The 22,965-nt window shown below is 43.5% G+C and overlaps 2 long non-coding RNA genes across 2 annotated transcripts; both read left to right on the top strand.

The window, feature by feature from the left end:
• The first annotated feature begins 5,770 nt into the window (after positions 1 to 5,770).
• Positions 5,771 to 13,996, top strand: LOC105072237 (uncharacterized). The gene is made up of 4 exons (XR_835605.3): positions 5,771 to 5,985; positions 7,490 to 7,592; positions 8,555 to 8,711; positions 11,713 to 13,996. It is a non-coding gene; the product is annotated as an uncharacterized LOC105072237 (long non-coding RNA).
• A 4,633-nt stretch (positions 13,997 to 18,629) lies between these two features.
• LOC123618073 (uncharacterized) lies at positions 18,630 to 22,709 on the top strand. The gene is made up of 3 exons (XR_006726443.2): positions 18,630 to 19,022; positions 21,013 to 21,137; positions 22,413 to 22,709. It is a non-coding gene; the product is annotated as an uncharacterized LOC123618073 (long non-coding RNA).
• Positions 22,710 to 22,965: the final 256 nt, after the last annotated feature.

The raw sequence follows: 22,965 nt of genomic DNA, 5'->3' as shown, positions 1-22,965 counted from the left end.
ACACAGTGCCTTTCAAGGAGAAGTACAAGCACTATATACACATTATTTGAAAAATAAAACTAATTTCTCCAGGCTTCTCTTCCACAAGAGTGTTTCAACAACTTCCCGATATTATTCACCCTTTAGCAGAGACAAACTTTGAAAGTGAGATTCCTGAATGAGAATTTTTCTGAAAATTATTACGAGCAACAGAAAATAAGGAGTTACAGCCCAAAATACCTTGCAACTGTAGCTACAAAGCTCACTGCAGTGATCACTATACTGTGCAGTGTGGCCGAGTCACAGTTGCCATGGAAACCATAAATTTGATTTTCTGGGGGTTTCGTGTGTACAAAATCCCAGCAATCATACTGCCTCCACATACCGTCTTTTTCATTTGTTATACACATACTGGGGTCCAATGTAGGTCGCCTGAGCTAAAAAGAGAAATGTTGGTTGCTTTCTTCAAAGATTTCTTTAACATCTCAACAGTATCAGAGTTAATTCAGAAAGCGCATAAGTAAAATATTATTTTTGACCTTGCTTCAAACATAACAGATTGATCTCTTCCAACCCAGCTCACCCCACCCCTTGGAATAAAAATCTCCTCTATATATTTTCAGCTTTTGATCTGCTCACTTCTAGAACGTTCATGTGAGTTGGTGCTATTTTGTGTGAATGACAGGTGATGTAGCCTTACCGATGTTCTGTTGTTTAGCTTTTATTTCTAAGAATTCCTTTGTATATCATTTCTGACTAGACTATCTCTCAGCGTCAGCACTTAAACAGAATGAAGTTCATCTCCTTACCTGGGATGGAATGCTTTACCAAACCCGTGGTATAGTGACCACGGTTCTCTCAACCCATCTGCCTCTTCCAGCATTTTCATCTATTTTGTGTGAGTTATCTGAAGCACTGGGAACTCAAATCTCTACAACTTTAATGAAGAGAAGTTTGAATTGCAAGGGTACGAAGTCCTGGAAGACTCCAGGTTTAGCCTTTACTCCCTATTATAGGTCTGTGTTGACATAGCAGGAAATGCCAGCTTTCTCACTGACTCCAGGGGAGCACAGGATGTCCCGGGTTTACCTGGCTGCAGGGGGGACTGCTTCCATCTGATTCTCTCCTGCGAGCAGCCAACAAGAATCTCCCACCCCAGTGCTTTACCGTGGCCAAAAGCAGAGGCTATGGTTATTCAGCTGTTGTTCCCACATTGCACATAAAGGAAAAGAGACATTCACGCTTGCTGGCTGAATAAACGTGGACACTCTGCCATTCTACTTGAAGACGTTGCCTGGTCCCACTTTTCCCAGTTCTTTAATGAAGTAGATAAAATGCAAATTGTACTACTCCCAACGGAGTCCTGGGGTCATTCATTAAAACTTTGCTCAACAGAAAGCATCTTTTAATAATTGTTGGAAAAAAAAACACAGGAAATAATGTGGTAGTTGCGTTGGCGTCAGTTTCAGGAAGAGATTAGCAGGTATTATAATGGATCACACCAGCCACAACTAAGTCAAAACTTCAGAGACAAGATGGCATGTTTAGCAAACTCAGTCACTTTGTCATGGTGAGGTGATGACTCACCACAAGCTGGTAAAAGACACGCGCAGAACCCGCGGCATCAGCGCGTCTGCAGGCAGATTTGATGGTGTCAGTTGTCTTCAACTGCGTGTGTGTCATTCACCTGAACAGTCTTCAGACGCCTCAGTGCTCTGGACCACTCAGTGCAAGACAAAGGGTGAAGAGGGAAGATGGGATAGATCAGAGAAAGGAAAAAGCCACTACTGTGTCCATTCACCAGATCACACAGCAGGCATTTATCAATAAGCTTTTAGAGAATGGGTACCCAGTGAGTAGCTAGTATCCCCAGTGTTTAACTTGGGGTACACCTGTCGGTGAAACAGTGACTTATAGAGAGACATGAGGGTTGGGCTTGATAAACAGCCTGGCCTAAGTTCCTGCTAGACAGCAAAACGTTACATATAGGAAAAACGTTCATGGCGGACAGGACTCCACCAAACACACAGACATCCTGGATAAAATACTGTAACAACTAACAAAATCGTACGTCAACCATTCATTTAATTCTCACAAAAAGTCTGGATGAAAAGCGCTGTGAAATACACTACACTCCTATTAGAATGGCTAAAATCAAAACAGCTGGGAATATCAGTTGCCGGAGAGGACGGGCAGCAACAGGAGCTTCCATCCACTGGCGGGGGCCTGCCCAGCCCAGCGGGCAGTCGGTCCTTACACAGGTAAACGTAGTGTGACCTTAAGATCCAGCAGCGATGCTCCTGGGTGTTTATCCAGCTGACGGGTGAGCAAAGGGCCACACAAAAATCTCCACTCAAATATTCACAGCAGCCAAGACGCCCTCCACTAAATAAGGGAACAGGCAAAACCGATGCGGTGGGAAGTCACTGAGCACAAAGAAGGACACACTGTCAATCCACACAACAAAGTGGAGGAATCGTAATGCCACATTTTAAATGAAAGAAGCAAGTCTGAGGAGGCTACATGCTGTGAGTGTCCAGCTATGTGACATCTCATAAAAACCGACACTGTGGAGACTGAAAACAGAGCGGTGACTGTCAGGACCTTGAGAAAGGCAACGCATGAACAGAAGGACCACTGGGGATTTTCCTCTGCTTTGTGATTATACTGGGTTATTTAAATACACAAATGACATGTATTTGAATTAAAATAGTTGTGAGTTACAGGAAAATGGCAAATACAATACGGAGGATTCCCAGTACACACCCAGTTATTAACAACACCTTGCCTTGGTGTGGCATGTTTATTACAGTCAAGGGACCGATACTGATACGCCCTCACTCACTGAAGCCCATACCCCACATTCAGATTTCCTTCTGTTTTGTCGAACGTCCTTCTTATGCCCCAGGACCCCGTGTAGGACACCACATCACATTGAACGTGACCTCAGCCCAGGGCTCCAGGTTGACATCAGCCGTGAGAGGTTGTGCTGATGGTCTGTGGACTTGACATGACCTGAGGAAATACGCTTGGCCAGCGCAGCGTCAGTGTTTCACAAGTCACCGTAGGTGTTGTGGAGAGACGTGGACTCACCCCTGAGTACGTCTGGGAAGCATGAGGTTAAGTGCACGGAAATGGGTGTGCTGGGGACAGTTTCTCAGGCCCGTGTGTCCACTGTGCGCCCCGACGGGCAGCTGTGAAGGGCTGCAGTGGGCACCCCAGGGCACCACTCGCCACCAGGCACACAACACCATGGGCACTGTGCCAGTCCACTCGGACAAAGGCAGCCCAGCGCCTTGTACTAAATTAGAGAATGCCTTTGGATCAGGTAGACGTGGACAAAAGCCGGGTCTCCAAACTCCCTTTACACAAGGAACGTCTTATGGAGAGGTGTCTGGGGGCAGCACTTTGGGAAGGTGGCTGTGAGCACACGGGAGCCCTTCCTCCACAGTCTGATTGCTGCCATCATTTCCTCCTTTAGTGTGTTTTGTGGAAAGAGAAGAGAATGGGCAGAGTGTGTCCCAGGACTCGAGAGCAGCCGCAGGCAGAGGGGCTGGATTTCTGAGTTCTCTCCTGTCCGTTATCTGTGGCCAGACTTTCCACTACCTACCATGTAAGCTGAGACGACCAGCGGCTTCAAGTGTGGGCAATACAGACAGACACTCGGGGCATGTGCTCCCCCCTCAGAGGGTCACAGTGCACCCTCCCTGTGCCGTAGGTCCTCCCATTCCCCGGATCTGACCCAGTGGCTCCGAGCTCGCCCTGTTAGGGGACCCTGCTATGCTTACTCTAATAAGGCATTAGAAGCCATGCCTGTAATGCCATTTTGGAAATTCTATCATAATAACTTTTGCCTCCTTTCCAATTTACTTCCTCTATTCCCACTGTCCACAAAATAACACCCTTTCTACTACACAGTGGCACTTCAGGGCACTTTTTATACATAAGAAGACATGTCTGCTCCTTGCTGGAACAAAAAATGCATTAGAAGAGGACTGATGAATTAATCTCTTTCCAGAGCGATTTGAGACTTGCTCTGTCTGACACAGAGTCACGTTCATTTTTCTGTCCAGATCTTTTCAAATTCTACTGTTTTATGGTGAGGTGCCTGGGATACATCAGAGTAAGTTGCTGAATAAACTTTATTTATAAATGTAATAGGCATTTACAATTACTGTAGGGAAAACATGTCTCCTCAGAAATAATACTGTGTTAGAACACGGGGGGGAAACCTGTTGACTTCGCAGCTAAGGCTTGTGGGGCAGAGGAATCACCAATATTTCATAAAGTACTTCTCATACTCGAGACTCCAGATATTTATAAGTATTAGCGAGTCTTCGCCGTGTCTGTCCTGGGTGAGTGGCAAGCACGATGTAATAAGCCACTTCACAATTTGGAAAACTGAGCAGCTGAAAGCTTATTCTCTGACTCTTACTTGTTGAGAAAAGTTGGTTGCGGAGATGAGCACCGAGCAGAGAGGGAGAGCTGAAGGAGGTTCAAAATTTTTTTTAAATAAAATCCAATTTGGCATGTTTCTAGTCCCACATTAAGGCTGCTCCATTTCTGGAAGGTTTCTGTTCTTGCCAGTAAACTACAGAGTCCTCCTAGGAGAGTTTCCTGGGTTCTTGTGGTGTTGGGTCTGAACCAGGTTGAACTTAGCCCGTGTTTTCCTCTGCAGAACATAATCAAGGGCGAGCCCTTGTTAATGTTTTAAAGTCTCTTCACTCATGTAACCTTAAAACGCTCATCCAAACGATGGCGGTCCCTTAGGGTATCTGTGTCAGTTTAGCAGGTCTGGCTGGGTTCCTCTTATCTGTGCACACAGACCTGAGACCGTCCACTGGTGCTGCTAACCCAGGCTGCCTTGCCTACGGATGCGCAGACTGGCTTCTCTCCAAAAGTTACTGCAGCAAAAATCTGGCTGAGAGGAGGCATGTGGGTAAGAGAAAGCAGGGCTGGGGTGTTCCTGGCAGGGCCATAGGGTGATGCAGAAGAACGGACCTGCGGTGAAGTGCAGTTTTCTGGACCAGGCTCTCCCGCTGCCCCCCCACACACACACCTTGACTGGATGATGTGGTCCTGGGATGCGGGCTCGCACTCACTTCCCTGCACTTCACTCCTGCTGCTGCCCACGCTGCTGAGAGGAAGAGCTCCCAGGCGCACACGCTCACTCTCCAGGAACAGGACCCGCCGGCGCGCCTCCTTCCTTAGCAGATGCTAAACTGGGACACAGCAGAAGGCTTGATGGGGGCAGCGTGCGTCTCTGGTTCAGATTTAAGTCACGTCCCTGGGCGGCGCATGGTCTCACCCTGCCTCCGCGCCCGCCCACGCTCTACAGAATGGACAGTCCCTGCCGCAGGTACAGGGACCTCAAACGTTACAGTGGCTTTGAATGACTGAAAATATATTCCCTAAAACGCAAGCACAGGGAGTGTGTGCAAGGCAGTGTGTCCTTGAAGAGCTTGTGGGAGGCTGGGAGGGAGTGTCAGGGACTCATTTGGAAGATGACAGAGACTGTCTTACTGACTTACGTAACCACGGTCTGCTGTCTCAAAATTAGCAAGGGGAAAAAGGGGGCAAACTGAATCAAAATATTGAGTTGAACCATCAGAAATTACCATTTCTGCACCTAAAAAACAGTCATATTGGCTACGTCATACAGCTCAACCCATTGTAAGAGTTACATGTTACAGACCCTGGTGGTGGAGGTGACAGCCCCTCCTGGTGCCTCAATCAGACAAGCCCAGGGCTGTGACGTGGTGACAAATGATGGGAAAAAAGCGCCTCTGGCTCGCTCAGCATGTGTTTTGTTTTGGCACCGGCGGAGAACAGATGACTCACGTGCACCCCAGAGATGCGGTTGTCAGGGCGTACTCTTTGTAAAGGCTGTGTGACGCTGTGAGAATCGCAGCTGCCTGCAGACTAACACTTTGCCTTCAATTTTTAATGAAGAAGAGGATTTTGCATTGGAATCCGTGCCGATTTGGGAAGTGTGGAGGCTCCCATGTAAGCGTTTTACCCTCAAGGTCCCCGGGTTGGGGAGGTGGCACTTCCGCTCGGGTCTCTAAAGACAGACCTTCTCATCCGCGTCCCCACACGCGTCCGTGAGCTTCAGCTGCTTCGTTCTCTCCGGGCCCCCCTCGCCTGCAGCCTGCCCACAATTCCCTGCTGTTCTGACGGCTTTTGCTTTGCTTTGCTTTGCTTTGTTTTTAAGCAGAAAGCAGCCTCAATGTCCACAAAGTTAGCTTTTATTCCAGTCTATTCTTACATGTAATGAGCTATAAGTCAAAATAAGTTTTCTTTCTTTTTTTTTTTTCCATGAACTGGTTATTGACTTTAAAAATCTTGAAAAATATTTCCTAATTAAGCATCAGCGTGGACCAGACAATGAGCATTTTGAAGAGTCTCTTTGGCATTTCTTTCATCTTTTGCATGAAGGGGAACGGTGGCCACCATCAGCCTGGTTGCAAAGGTCATGGTGCCAACTCGGGGACAAGGCCAGCCGCTGTCGGGTGAAGCGCTTCCTTGCCATCAGCCCGTTTTCTCTCAGGTGAACGAGAGTGATAAGTAACTGCACTGCGGCGCAGTTGAGGTCTTGATTGACAGACTCCAATTATCAGCGCTCTGTAAGTGCTACCTGCCATTATCACTATTAGGATCACCGCTGCTCTCATTAATCCTGATCCCCAGAGGGCTCGCCCGTAAAGTCCACTTCACCTACCGCTCTGTGATCATCTCTCGGTGGACTTCTGTTCTCAGAAGAGAGCTTTTCAGAGGGAGATGGCTGGAGATTTTACTACGATTTATTGACGCTAATGTTTCTTAAGTGGGTAGCAGCAAACACAGGACTGAATGAAATAGCTCACTTTCTCCAGAGCCCTTCAACCGACACTTTAAAACTAGGGGATGTTCAACGCCATCTACCTCTTCTTCAAGCAGTACCTAACTGTTGATTGGGGCCCCTGGTATTTTTAATTTTTAATGATAAAGGATTCTGCTAAGGATGTGAATTTGTTACCTTGCAGCATTTTGCTCAGTACGGCTTCCTTGCTGGACCCACAGTGACAAAACCCTCGTGTTAAGAGTAGACATGGAACCAGAGAGAAATGACTTTCTTTCGTGGGCTCTCTCCTTGGGTGGCAAGAGCACCAGTCACTTTTGGAAAAGCCAGTAATGCCTCTTAGGGTCTAGGCGAGGGCAGAGGGAAGCCAGCTGCCATATCTGAGCAACCCCTGGAGTTACAGGTGGAATCAGACAACTGCCCCGCAGGACCCGGTGGCCGTGCCCACATCCTCCATCAGCATCCAGGGTGACTGGACACTGCTGGCCTGAACTCTGAAGCAGAATAACATGGAATCTTGAATTCAGCACTTTTTTTTTTTTTAAAATAGATGTTCCAGGGACAGTGTGATGGCTGGTCAGTCCCACTCCTTACCTGGCCGTTTTTTGCCCTGTCGTCCAGGCTTGATGCTCTAGGAGCGAGCTTCGCCTTTTTGGTGTTATTTTGCAGCCCAACGCCTGTGCCCTCCCGTGTCTCTGCGCACCTGTGGATCTGCTTGACCCGCTCAGCACCGGGGGTCTCAGTGACAAGGTGGAGGCCAGAGGTCTAACAGGTCAGTGGCTTTTACCAAAGGAAGTCGTGTCTCGTCTGCTTCCTGGAGCTTGAATCATTTTAGCAGACTCCTCTCGGTGATTTTCTCCGCTCAGCATGAGGCATCACATCTTTCAGGCTTATTTCTGTTACATATTTTCTATTTTATGCTTATCACCCATTGCTTCTCGAGAAGGTGACTCTTCAACTCTCTCCGTGGAGAGGAGCGTGGTCCCAATTTTAGAAACCCTGGGAGTAAAGCCTATCTGAGTAACCTTTAAAGAGACAGAAACCATTTCTCCTCCAGCCTGTGTCCTGAGAGCTTTAAATGCTCCTCCTCTTTCCTCTCAAGTTCAGAGCATCTCTTGCACATTTTAAATATGTTAATTCATTCACCAAATATTTATTGAGCAACCACAAAAAAATTTAAGTCCTTGAATTCAGTTTCGACCTTTTCCTTTTTCTGCCTAAATCTCATATGTTAATTGGGTTGTCAGAGTTAGCAAATAAAATACCAGCATATCCAGATACATATGATTTTCAAATGAACAACAGTTGAAAGTATGAGTGTGTCCCATGCAATATTTGTGACATATTGATACGAAACAATTATCTAAAATTCAAATTTAACTAGACATTCTGTATTTTATCTGACAACCTGTACTTTGTCTGATCAGCTTAATACCCAATGCTAAATGCTAATGTTTTTCCAGACGAAACCCTAATCTAATTTTCAAACAGAGAATAATTTTCATTTGAACCCTTTTCACCTCCCCACTGACCCAGATTTAAAATTGTTTCCTCTCTGGTCCTGCAATGATGTCTCACCTGAAATTCAAATGTAATGGATATATTTTCATACAAATTGTCCTAAGAATGTGAATCAACATAGAAAAACAAACTCATCGTGTTCATTTAAAATGTGTTCAGGTTTTGAATACCTGCCTTCAAGTCCTGTTTGCTTCTAACTTGACCTTTCTCTAGCCGTGGGTGGTAATAGCAAAATACAGAAGAATGAAAAATGAGCAGAGAAGAATGTGTAGTTGGAAGTGAGGCAGATCCGTATGGTACCCTCGTCCATCCATCACTAATGTTCCAGGAGGCTGGCTGGAGGCCTGATTGAGGTGCACCGAGGTTCAAGGTGAGTCATGAGCATCAGTGGAAAAAGGCAATGAGCAGATGAGCTGATTTAAGCACTTCAGGAATACTAAATTAGCTAATACGATAAACTGCAAAAGATGGTGGTAAGTTTTTCCTCTCTGATTTATAAAACCTAATAGGGGAGGCATGGAAGTAGCTTCTCAGTCAAGGACACTTGTGGTCATTTGCTGCAGTATCTTCCTATAGTTTGTGATAAATTTAGTGCACATTTAACCGAAAGGAACCGCACTGTCAAGGAAATCACCTTCAAAATGCTCGGGATATCTGGGAATGATGGAACAAAAATGATGGTTGTTTTTACTTTGAGTGGATGAAAATGCCATCCTGGGAACAAGCGTTCTCCCGACACGCGCACTCTGCTCAGAGGCACACACAGAGCGCGCCCAGGGCCAGCTGGCACAAAGCACAGGGCCGGGCCAGGAGCCCTCGTCCCCAAGTTCCTCTTGGCGTTCTGGAACCTCATTTATGGCTGATTTCTCTAATCTATTAGAATATTGTATAAAATGAACAGCGTGGGCCTGCAAAGTGTTTGTAATGGTCAAGAAAGACAATATTCTCATTAGCAAGAGGCTGTGAAAATACAGGAAAATAACTATGAGTGAGGCAGGTGGGTTGCCTACCACATAATTAAGTAAGACCTCATTATTGTATTTGTCTCCCTGAAAAAAACACTTTTTTTAAGTTCATTATTTCTGGTACTCACTATGGCCTCTTAGTTAAGCAGAGAGAGATGCTCGGTAGGAGGGATCTGTCTAAATGTTTCCTTCAAACTCCACGCACAGCCGAGTAGCTCTCAGAAGGCTGCTCCCATAAATCAATCCCTGAAAACGGACAAGATGGTCCTAAACCTTGGCCCCAATATCTTTTAAAGGGTGAGTCAGTGTAGAAGACACTGTCAGAAAAATTGCTTCTTTCCAAGTCACAGGCAAGCGATTATCTTATTAAGTACATTATTAAAATAATAGTTTTATGCAATATACTTCATAACTTTGTGGAAATTGGTTCATTAAAAAGCAGCTCTCTTGCTCCAGACTGAGGATTCGAGCCTCTGACGAAGGGCGTAGCTGTGTCACTGCTCCTGAGGCAACAGCAGGGGGCTGGTGCACAGCAGAGTCTACCTCAGACAAAAAGTGTGCCCCATGCTCATCTGCCTCCCCCCACCCCGTTACTGTGTAGCGCCACACCCCTCTCATCTCAAGATGGGGTCTTCTCAAGGGGACCAGGTTGTGTGACCTGATTTGAATATCAGTCTCAATACTTAACAGTTTTTCCTACTGAAAATGTCTCAGATCTGAGATAAATATTGTACATCTTCAAGGGCCAAACTCAATTCAGTCCAGAAATTGCTTGCCCACTGGAGGGCTCTCAGTAGCATGTTCTATCTGAATTCATGACCATCAGAGCAGAGGGGCCAGGAGGGAGGTTTGAAGGGAAGCTCAGCCTCTGCCCATCCTGCTTAAGGCTGGGCTCCTCGGTCTGCAAGCCACACACGTAACAGGTAAATTTCACCCAGGAAGCAAAAGTACTGTCGATCCAGTGGCTCCCACATGGTTCTGATGAGGTTCTGATCTCACACTTCCAGCTCCCTTATCTGACACAACATAGTCGATTCTAAACCTTTTCCTCGTCGTGTATTGGACGGAGTATAAAGCAGCTGGGTCCACTGTTAGGATTCACCATAATAAAGCAGGCGATAATGTCTCCTAAGTGATGTGCTCAGAAAATGCAGTGTTCCTAATTACAGCAAGAAATTTTCTAAACTAAATGACATCACATCGGAAAGCATGTTAGAATTCATGCTCCTCCTCACAGTCATCAAGGCTCTGCTGTCACGTGGATACAAATACATTTGGATGATGACTCTGCTGGCCCGACGCTGCCTGGCATTTGCGTGAGATGCGATCATTGTATTTACTTCTCCATGCGATGAAAGCCATTAATGGCAGAGTCCAGCCATTAAAACGGGAATTTTGAAGCGATGCTTTGTTGCTGTTTTCCCTCCGACTTTGCACCTGCAGAGCAGCCTTGCTGGCCCTTCCCCTGGCGGGAGTTACCAGAAGAAAGTTCCAGCTTCAGTCTGATAATGTGTTTCTCGATATTAAAATGTCTAGTTCAGACGCTTGCCATGAAATTCCCATCCCTCCCTGGGAAGATGGCCTTAATCTGGTTAGTATATCATTAACTCCTGCTCATGGTAACAGATACCATTTGGTGACAAAACGGAGCTCTCGCATCAAATACTTGGCAGGAGGGAGTCAAAGGAGAAGTGTAAGAGACATCAAGTGCGCGGTTTAGTTTTTTATGTAGCCTTGGTAACACAGTTTCGGGGGCATGTGGAGAAAATTTGTAACTTTATTTTTTTGCACAATGAGACCTTGAAATTTTATTACCCAAGATGGATAACAGTAGAAATGACTTCTAATGAATCATCACCTGATAGAAATTAGATTTATTGAAATCCTGAATTCATTGTGCATCACATACATATCCTGGTGAGTGCACACAAAATCACCCAGCTTAATAATATTTTATGGTGCTTAATTAGTTCATGAACACATCCATGCATTCAACAAATACTTACTGATAGATTATTTTGAGCAACTAATGGCAGATGTGAGGTGAGGAAGGCATTCCTTGTCTTCAAGAATTTACAATCTAGCTGGATGACTGGCATATAAACCCTAAATCACAATTTTTTGGTACAGTGATATCGCAGTGGGTGATGCAACGGATGTATTATGAGACATACACGGTACAGCATTCCTTTGCTGAACAACATGTATTCAGTACATGTTTATCATTAAACTGATTAGCCAATAATTATTTTAGAAATATAATAAAGCTGTGATTAAGTATTTGCCTTACAAAATAAAGTACTTTCCTTTATTGTTTCCCAAGTTTTATTTTTCCAAAAGACATCAGACATAGTCTGGCAGATTCTTTTACCTGTGATTGAAAACACACTCTTCCTCTGTGTTTAGATAGAAGGAAAAATAAAAACGAAAGAAGAATGGCTGCAGCACACCTGTGTTGGCAACTGTCAAGCCCTCCGTCCTGACATTAGTTGGATCATCTGCTGAACGGAGGCTCTGATGGAAAACGCAATGACAGGAGATGCCTGGGGAGGGCAGATGCCTCCCTGCCTGTCAACAGTTATGACAGTGACACCTGAGGAAGCACCTTTTATTCCACACAAACAGATGGCTTCAAACACATGCCACATACTGTCAGATCTCTTATGCTCACCTCTGAGCATTTAGGCCAGCTTGAAAAATCAAAAATTAAAATCCACACACAAAGAGCACTTCCTGGGGCTGAGTCACTAAGCTGAAAGCAATTATCACCCGATTTTAGGTGTCTGCCTGCTGTTTTCTTAGAATGACCTGCTCTCTGAAAGGAATGTTCAGGTGAGGAAGAGCCAAACCTTTTAAAAAATACTCCTCTTTTGGTTTTCCACTGGTTACAAAAGAGACAAAAAAGAACAACAAAAGATAAATAAGACAAGTTAAAAAGCCACTTTCATTGGGCGTATCCATCCTCTCACTGTGAGAGGAAATGAGTGTCCAGGGAAATTTCTATTCAGGTTCACACCATCATATTAGGGAAAAACAACTGAAAACTTGCATCCAAGTATTTGTGTGAAATGATACAAATCTAGGATTGAGGGATATGAGTGGTCAGACAATTTTTTAAAATATTGTCCCCATTTTCAGAGGAATCAGATTCAACATGTGTTATGAGTTTCACTCGTCTCATTTGGAATTTCAGTCAATTCCATTGTGAAAGGTCAAATTGCACTCAGCCAAGCAAACACCTAACTAAACGCGGTTGAGTAAGGGAATCATCCATATTTCTTAAAGGACCATCCATAAACGGGTCCAATTAGCTATATTCTTCTGTTTTGAATTATAAACAGAGAAGTTGAAATTCTACTCTTTCTGGGAAGAAAGCCTCCAAATTGCAACTGGGAGGAGAGGGAAGCCTGTGTTCCAGCTACAGCATACGAAATGGGGTCTCTGACTCACTGAGATGACAGGTGAGGGGGAGGGAGCAATCCTGGTTCCAAGACCACAGACTCTTGCCTTTCTTAACACATTTCCTTTTTAGGTACTTTTGAATTCATTTTCTGTTTGTATTTAGGACCAGTTCCAGAGTCTTTAAATGATTTTTTAAATAAGTAATTTTCATCAATTTTACTGGGGGGTAAGGCAGCAAAGCACATCCCACTGTCAGGCTGGAATTTGATCCCTGGTCTGATTTATTTTTAAAGAGATTTATTCAATCACAAGATCCAAATCTCTACAATAAACATCTCATTTCTCTCACCTTTCCACCAAACACTCCTTAACATTTTCCCTTAAACTCTCATTTTTCAACTGAATTTAAGAACAGTTTGTTGAAAAGGGTAAACAGATTATAGTGTGATAAACTATTCTTGGTTAGTAACTGATAAATAGCTGTCTACTTATGTTCTTGGTGGGATATTAAAATCTAATTAAATTTAATTAGAAATTAATTTTAAGTTTTAATTAAAATCAGAATATGGGTCCAAATAAATGAGATATTAACTAAATGTGTGTCCCTGGGGGAATCTGCTACAAACTTTCTTGATCTCAGTTCCTTTAACTCTAAAACAATGATGTTAAAAATCTGTGACACTTTCTCCGTAGCTTTAATTTCTACATTGTGAGTGTACTTTGTAGTAGTTTTTATTTCCAATAAAAATTATTTCTAAATCCTGGGGAAAAAATGTTAAAGTTCTGAGGTCTGAAAGGCTCTGGAGAGTGGAATCACACAGGATGTTAGCATAAGAAGCCGAAAAGTGATGAGAATAAATGTAAGAGGAGGAGCTGTTGAAAGCCCACAGAGCAGGACACGCTGGCCTTGCAGTCTGGTATGTATTTCTTAGTCTAGAAGGAGAATTTGGCTGCCAAGACTGAAAACAATCATTTTGTCATCAGTTCTGTGAGCCTGGAGCAAACAAAATCATCAAAGGTGCTCAGCATTTTATCAGTGAGGCGACTTCACACATTCCTCAGTGCTCGTAAGCACGGAAGGGCGTTTTTCTAAATCTCAGGATCTCATTTTAAGCACTGATCGTTGAATCTCTCAAGGGCCACACAAAATGAAGTACAGTTAAGACCAAGTTAATGCTGGTACTTAATGTCAGTGAGAAATTAATTGTCCACAGTCTTCGTCATAGATCAAAATAGAAGTGGCTTTCAGATAAATATGAGCTCCTTATAAGAACTTGTTTAAGTTGACACAACATTGTAAAATGATTTAAATCAATAAAAAATGTTTAAAAAAAAACTTGTTTAAGAATGAGATTTTAAATCTCTCATCACGGAAGAATAAAAGTCTACATCTATATATGTTAATCATAAGAAGAAACTAAGTTATGTCTACACAAGAAGTTAGAGTAATCACATTGAAAATACGGGCTCTAAATGCAAGTTCCCGCATCTCCCTAGTTACTTGGGAAAATTTGAAAAGAAAATGCACATCTGTTTTTATAGAATTATTCCGATAAGCTTACAGCCAGTTGTCCTAGTACGGAGCAGCATCTGATTCTGCACATAATAAAATGAGTAATGTTACCAGGTAGACTAACCATGACAATAAGTATATTTCCTTATGGTCAGTTACATAGACATATAAAATTTTAAGATTCAACATTTTACTCCAACCATTCTCCCACATCTGAAAAAAAATACATTTTTTTTTTGGATGAGAAACAAAAGGAGACATTTAGTGGTAACATTTGTCAAGCTAATTATTTCTTAATCAAAAATCTTGTCCTGTGTATGTTTTTCAGTATGTGATTTGAATCTTCACCAGGAAAAAAATGATAGTAATTGTAAGAGTGTTTCAGTGGCTGAAGGAAAACTCCAGTGATTATTCGCAATACAGCACTTCGGGTAGCTCCGAGATGCTTTTACCTTGAATGCGCAAAGGAGAAGTTCAGAAATATCCGTTCCTATTTTAGTGGAAGTGTTAGATCTCTCATAACAATCATTTGTACTCCTGCAGCCCTTTCCTCCAAGGAGTATGGAGAGACCCAGGGGACCCCATTAACCCTGAGGAGTATTTTTTCTCAGACCACATTCTCGAGGCCCCCTTGGGTCATCAGCAAACGCAGGCACAGAACGTTAAGTGATCCATGCAAAGTCCACAGTAAGTCAGAAAAGACCACAACTGGAAGGCTCTGGATCCCAAAGCAATTTCTCTTAAAGGCAAACAGTTTATCACTCCTTTCCCACAACTATAAGATTGCTTTCTATGTATTTAAGAAAGGAATGAACTCATTTTAAAATGCAAAGCATATTTCTTTAAAGTCTAACAGTAGCTATTGTGATGGTTAATTACAAGTGTCAGCTTGGCCATGGTACCCAGATATTCGGCTAGGCACCAGTCTAGAAGTTCCTATGAAGGTGTTGTCTAGATTTTGAATTTGCTAATCCCCACAACTGAATGAATCTCTCTCTCTCTCTGCACATATAAATTGTATGTGTATACAAAACAGTCACCATTCCCACAACTGGAATAGAAATATCTAAGAATGATGGAGAATTGTTCAAATCTGTTAAGACAGCTGCCGTCTCAGCTTCTGAGAATGCCATCTTGGTTTCCCACTTGTGTGAAACCCTTGTTTTTTACTTTCTCTTAAATGGAAACAAGTGGCTAAAGTCTGAAAAAGCAAGATTATTGAAGGTTAAAGGAAACCAAAAGAAAAGGCAGCCAACTGACTAAGATTGGGAAGGGCAAAAAAAGAAATCAAGAAATAATGCTTCTGATAAAGGAAATGAGAGAATGTTACAAAAAGAATGATTGTGGTTTATAGACACCTATTTGTATAAAGTAGGCTATTTCCACCTAAGTGGAGAGAGAGAGTTAAAAGCAGGAGCTGGTTGCAGCCAGTTGTGTGCTGGTAAACCTCTGGGGGGAGGGAACCTCCGATTTGTAGCATTTGTCAATGTCTGTAGTACAGATGTTAGAACAAGCAGATAACTAGATATGAGCAGAGACAGGGGGGCATTGGCCGAGTGGCAGGAGACCACACATCTTGTGAGCTAAAAACAATGAGGGTCCTCGGGCAGACAAAGAAAAACAGGAACTTCTGGACTGACAGGAAACCACACATTTCGTGGTGGCAACTGTCCGAGAGGCAAGTAAAGGTGAGAAAAGGTGGGAATCTCCAGTGTCCAAATGTAACCTTTCGCTCATTATGCGCTCATTACAATATAATTAGCCTTGCAGATGAGAAATACCCATCACGTACTGAGGCCATGACACTTCTGATCAAGGCTAAATAAGGACAAAAATCCCTCCTCCCCTCAGGAAGGTGGAGCTGGGATGGAAATCAGGAAATACAACTCAAAACCTCTCCCCCCCAGCGAATATTTCACCCATTCATTTTCACACCCCGTGTAACCAGCTTGCCAAAGAAACTCAGGGCAGCTGCACACTTGAGTCCGCCCGCTCTCCTCCTGAGAGCGCACTGTCGCTTCATAAACCCTTGCTTTGCCTTCGTGATCTTTGTGTCTGATCTCTGAATTCTTCCCGCAAGGAGACAAGAACCGACTCTCCATAACATAAGTGCTTCCACCACAGCCTGTCTCGAGCTGCTAACTCAAGTCTCTGCGCACAGAGCTGCATGGGGAGCGCACAGACAATTGCAGTCACGAGTCAGTTTCAGAACCCCACTGCGGGCAGCCCTGTTTCTGAGCTAACGCCACGTGACTGAGGAGAAAACGCTCACATTTTAAACATCGTCTCATGTCTCATTCTCTAAAGCACATGGCTGACTCAGTTTACAAGCTCCAGGGATAAAGGAAAAAACACTCATTCCTTCTTCGGGAAGAAACAGAGGCAACGGTCTTGGCTCTACGGTGTCGTGCACAGAGGACAGTAAATGGAGCTCAGTGAAAAATGTTTGCTTTCTAACTTCCCTTAAAGTTGTGTTCAGATGTAGAACGAAAAAGCAAGTAAGAGTAAATGTGCTGAACTATGACAAAAGCCCAATATCGAGGCAGCTATTAACATTCCCTGCAGGTGTCATAAGCATCGTCTCCTAATCTGCTTGCTGTTCTTTGCTTCTGGAATCTTATCTCTATCTATGTAACCTGTCATTTTCTAGATGTGTTTTCTACATCGTTTTTAGAGAACGTCTTCATTTTGGCATGACCTGTTTTTTTCCGGGGGAATGGTGGTCTACAGTGAGATATTATAATGGATTGACTCTGTTAACAACCCATTCACAACATGGAGGTATTTTTTTTCTTCATTTTCCAAAAACTAGTTTGTGTATTACAAATTATTTTTAACATAGGAGAGACCAAGTTATACCCATGAACTATGGTCATAGATTTTAGGCACTTTATTTCAGGTTTTCTTTGAAAAATCGAACCTCGTGATGTTTTTGAAGACACAGAAATGGAAAAATGTCACCTTTCAGTGCTTTCAGTGTGGGCAACAGAGACGGGTTCCTGGCTCTGTTTCCATGGGTAACGTGACCGCATCCAACGTCCTTGCTCTCACTGAGTCAGCCCCTCTTCCCTCCCAGCTGCTGTGTTCCCACCTGCACCCCAATCAGTGAGCCATTTCTCACCTCCACAGGGGAAAAGTCAAACTCTCAGACATCTCATTGGTCATTGAAGACACCGGACTTCAGCGTTGTCAAAAAAAATATGTTAAGAAACAGACAACAGGCCCAAAATGGAGTCACTTGTGCGAAGCCCACATCACAACTGAAACTCAGTACCTAACCTAACTGCAGCTTCAGCCACCCCCCAGAATGTAGTTTTAACTGGTCAGCGTGGAAGTTTCTGGTCAGCACCAATGAGCTGGTCCTCCCCATCCCCCAGAAGGGGTAACCCCTCCCTCCTCTCCCTCCCCTCCTGCCTGCACAAGCCCCTACTCCCTGCAGCTCCTTGAGCTCCTCTCCATCTGCTGCCTGAGATGCCACCTGAGTTACCATGAATTGTTCAATGAAGCCAATTAGATCTTTAAAATTGACTCAGTTGAATTTCTGTTACTTAACAAATACCAGAGATAAAGGAGGGGTCGCTATTTAACTCAGAGAAAGTAAGGCTAGTCTCCAGGACATAATGTTCTCTAAAGCAGAAGATTTCAATTTAAACAGAGCATTTAGTGAATTATCAGCCTGATTTTATGGACTTCTCAGAAAAAGAAACGGCTTGCATAAAAAGTAAGAATAGCTTCTTATGCTCTAGGCTTTTACATCAAGAGGAACACTTTAAATTTCCTACTGGCACATCTGACTTTATAAAAAAGAAAAAAGAAACCATCCAGCCATGGAAATACATCTCACCATTTCTTCTTGGCTCAAAGCCTCAAGGCATTAAGTCTATTTCTGTTAGAGTGCTTGCTTCATTAAGAAACTTTTCTACAACATCATTTTTAAAAAATCCTGGGTAACCTTTTTCACTGAAGCAGTGAGAGGGTGGGGATGAGGTGGGGACAGGCTGCAGAACTGAAAAGGAGCAGAAAGGGAAACATTGACATCTTCTTAAAAGCAGCAGGAGCTGGTGGCAGAAAGAAAATTAGTTCTTGCTGACACACAAAAGACTCTTCCATGACAATTAACAAATGCAAATGTGGGGGGACTGGAATTCCTTGTTTCCGCAGCTACCTTTAGCCCTTCTATGAGATGGACACTTTGTGCATTATTTTAAGTCTGTATTTCAGTGGATTAGTCAGACTTTGAGGGAAATCAGTTTAAGTAATTACCAGCCTGTTGACAAAGACACCTTAGAGGATACCTCCTTACATCAGACTCTCAGGGTTGCCACTGCCCTCACTGTTCTGCTGAATCAGCGCCACCTCTCTGGTGACCTTACTGTCCCCTCCCTCATTCCTAAAGAAGCCATCTGCCAGGGACTGACCTTGACTCAAGGCTGAACCACTCCTGCAGCACTGGCTGCAGGATGAGCGGGAGGCTGGTCTCTAGCCGAGAGCATTTTCTCGCTGGCTTCTCTCTTCCTCACTCCCTCCTCCAGTTACTTAGTCCAGAGTCCTGCCTCAGGCTCTGTGTTTAGGAGGTGAGAAGTCAGACCAGGGTCTCTGCACTGTTGACATGCTTCCATTCTGAGCTCCTTTAGAGTTGTTTTAGCTCCGCCAGTCAGTCTGATGAAGGGTTAGGGGATCAAACCTCTGCAATAACAAAAATGCTGACCTTCATGCAGACACGAGGGCGGCACCAAATTTCGGAAGTAACCGTTTCAGCGTCTCACTCAGCAGAACTTCCATGCGATGCTCAACCAAGAGGGTAAGTTCCCCGGAAACTGTTTCCACTGGGGATAATAGAGTTTCGCAAAAATGAGGTAAAATAATTTATGTTTAGAAATGTTTTCATAGAGCATGTGCTTTTGTAAATGCTTAGTAAGTTATATGCTAAAAGAATAGCAATAAACTTTTCATCTGCAAGTACCATTTCCTCCCAGGGGAACAGAGGCGGCTGCCTCACTGCGGGGTGGCCCATTGCTCTGAACCACTCAGCTCTGTGTTCTGTCGGCCGTGTCCCAGGGGAACCAGACCTCACAGGGCCTGCCACTCACGTGTTAGTCGAAAGAGTTACTTATTTTTCAAAAACTTATGAGTGAGGTGTGAAATACACTCCACTATAATCCACTTGGGCAGTAAACTTTGAAAATTATACTATGTTCTCCAAGAGCAGACTTTCTGGATGGATAAAGATCTCTGTAAATCCCATCAGTTTTTACCCTTCCTTAAAAAGTAAAGGTTAGACATAGACCAAATGTCCAATTAAGGGAGGCAGGTGTAATAAATTATGGCAAATTCAATACAATAAAGTATTTCATGGCCATTAAAATCAGGTTATGGAAAAACATGTAATGATGTGGGAACACAATGTATTGAGTGGGAAAAGCAGGTTATATACTTAATAATATATAAACCCTGACCTCTTTTGCATATGAAAGTAAATTCCAGGTATGTGTGTATGATTATGCATATGTATGTGTGTACTTATGTATAGCCACATAAATATATATGCACCGCCACATACTTGTATATATTAAATAAGTATTAATTTATAAACATAAATATTATATATTCAACAAATCTCTGCAGTTTTGAAGAGTCTTCTATCTCTCCTTGCTCCCGTCTTTTCTTGCAAGTAAAAATCCTTCTTCACTCCTAATGAATCTTTGTTTCTTTAGCAGAACTAAAGATAAAGCTGTGTTTGAAAACTCATGGAGACAAGGGGTGTAAGTTAACTGCTGGAAGGATTGTTAGGAAGCTATTTCATATACGTTTTCCATGATAAAAAGCCCTTGACTTACATGGAAGCAGCAGAAAACAGGAGAGAGAAGAAAAAGAAGACTCTAGGAGGCTAATCCTAGTTAGTAACTTTGGTAATGTAGAAAAAGATTATTAGCAGGTGCCCTTCACCTGCTAATTATATTTAGAGGGAAAGTTTCAGAACTAGGCAAATAGGACCCAGAGTTATTTCACAACTCAGCGTTCAGAGACCTGCTCTCGCTAAAGCTTGAGGGGAAGTGTCGGTGGAGGGTCCACGGCTGGGGGGGGGGGAGATTGAGCTGCACATGGCAAGCTCTCCTTTGCAAACTTTAGGGGAAAAACAAATAATTTACAGAAATCATCTAATTTTAAGGACTTCAGATGGTTACGGAATCGATGAGAGCTAGATGGATACAGTTCTGGAGAGGCGATGCCCCCGGGGCTGTGTGAGCAGTGGCTGGTTCTCCTCCCACCCACCCGCTCGCCAGGTTGGGGTGTGAGCTGTGTGAACCCAGCAGGGTCCCGAAGAGCCCCAGGTGGGGACAGGAAATGATCAGAACTTTTTGTTCATACTTGTTATTTTGGTTAAAAAGTTCAAAAGGATCACACACATGTTCAGTAAGATCCTCACTTCTTACACGTGTTTGATTAGGGCATTTTTCCAGGATTACATTATTTTTACTTTAAAACAAATTGGCATCAAAGATATACTTATTTTTGTCTTATTTTGCACTTTTGTTGAACTTCATTTTCCCCTCAGGGCTTTCAGGCTAGCGACGTATTTTCTCATGATAGTCACAAGGGTAGCTTTTCTCGAAGATTCTCTTAGTCTGTGACTTGATGGTTTTCTGGATGAAATTTGCTGAAGCTCTTTTGAATGTTTTCTCTTTTTCTGCAAACTTGGAAACAATATTTGAAATTAAACTAGCTGGATTGTGTTACACTGGGCATGTCTTAGACTTCGTCATCACCACCACCTCCTGAATCTTCCACAGCTTTTCCAGCCGTATTTCCTTCATCCTGCCTGTTCACCCCCTCTTCAGTCACCTCATCTTTGCATCGCACGCATCAGCGAAGGAGTCTCATTCCACTCTGTTATTCTGAGGACCATGCAGCACAGGTTTGATGAGTGGTATTTTGTGTGTCTCTGTTGCCAGATCATGCTATAGAAACAGCCACTGGTGTCTATAAGTCTAATTGGATTAGATGCTCAATTCCAGAAACCCCAGAATCAACTTAGAACATTTACTCTTAAAGTTCTGTATATATTTATGTTTATATGTTTGTGGACTCTGACTAGTCCCCAGATCTGCAGTCAGCGAGCTGATGGGATGGTCCCAGCCCAAATGTCAGCAGGGGTGTTGTCCATGAAGGGCCAATGTCTCGTCTCTAGTCTGAAGGCAGGTAAAACTGATGTCCCGGCTAGAAGGCCGGTCAGGAGGAGCTCTCTTGAAGGACAGTGGGCCTTTTTGTTTTACGCAAATAGATTTTTATTCAATGGATTGGACGAGGCCCACCCATATTGGGGAGGGCAATCTGCTTTACACAGCCCACCCTTTCAAACGTTAATCTCATCCAAAAACACCCTCCCTCACAAACACACTTATAACAATGTTTGACCAAAATCTGGGCACCCCACATCCCAGCCATCAAATTCACCATTGCGTAACCCAGCTTTTGAATCCCATTCTGACGCTCTCCTTCCTGGGACCAATCCTGATACCAGCTTTTGGCCCGTTTTCCCAGGAAGCACACAAGTTTATATGCTACTGATACATTGTGCAAGGAAATTATGGGGGAGTGGGGATGACAGCAAGGCTGAGTGAGGCAGAGAAGGAGGGAGAGCAAACATGGGGCACATTCCCAGGCTGACACGTCCTGACACCAAGGATAACCGGCCGCTGACCTCACGGGACGGCCTTACAAGACAGGAAGAAGAATTTTTTATCTCCTGACCCAGGTTCCCCTTTGTCAAAACTGTGCCCTGATCTTTAGCAGTAACTCCTCAGTAAAGACATGATTAGGTGTTATTTTTCATAATTTACATGACATAATAACCTCCCGGCTAATGCAGACTTGGTAGGAGATGGTAGAGTTGCTGATATATTCTTATTACTCCAAATAAATTAATACAATTGGAAGGAAAGTCCATTGCAAAACATGCAGTAAAGATACCAAATAAACTTGCCAGTGGCCTGTCATAATCGCTACCCGTGTGAGTAAAACTTTGTGCAAAATAATTAGAGAGTGACAGAGGGGGAAAAACAACTATTTACAGATTAGATGAGTGAAATCATAAATTTCCATGTGAGTGCAAATGAAGTATATTCTTCATTAATATTATTTTGACAGCTTTAATCACAGAACACCAAAATGTTCTTTTTCCAATTTAAAGCTAATTAAAACCTGTAAAGAACAATCTGCAACAACAAAACAGAACCAGAGCCGCCCAGCAGAGATGCTCAAGAAGCTGAAACAGAGAAGGCACCAGACGTACTGTAATTTCAGCAACGTGACTCACCACAAAACACCATCATAACCTTATTCATAATTTAATAATATGCTTGTGCTGGGAGATACTATCTTTGTTAATGAGCTATCTTTGCCTTTAAACTAAGCCTCAGATTTCTTTGTAGAGGAAATATTGTTTATTAAAATAATTGCACTTATTAATAAAATGGTATGTACCCACGCGTGAGAAGAGAAAACCTTTATTCTGGCCTAGGTTTCAACATCAGGCCCAAGAGCAGACTTACTTTTACACTCAGTGGTTGCCCTGCGACTTCCCGGAGTCGCTCTAGGTTGCGTGGGTAGCAAACCCTCAAATCCACAGCAGTGGGGCAAACCCAGACACCAACGTCCCGTTGCACTCAGATGACCAAGGGACACACATCGCTGCTCGGGGGCTGTTCGGGGAACTTTCCCAGCAGCTCTGGGATATTTTCTAG

The sequence above is a fragment of the Camelus bactrianus genome, chromosome 28 (genome assembly GCF_048773025.1).
Source record: "Camelus bactrianus isolate YW-2024 breed Bactrian camel chromosome 28, ASM4877302v1, whole genome shotgun sequence".
Classification (NCBI taxonomy): Eukaryota; Metazoa; Chordata; class Mammalia; order Artiodactyla; family Camelidae; genus Camelus; species Camelus bactrianus.
Note: the sequence above shows the minus strand (reverse complement) of the source record. Positions and strands in the feature narration are given on the sequence as shown.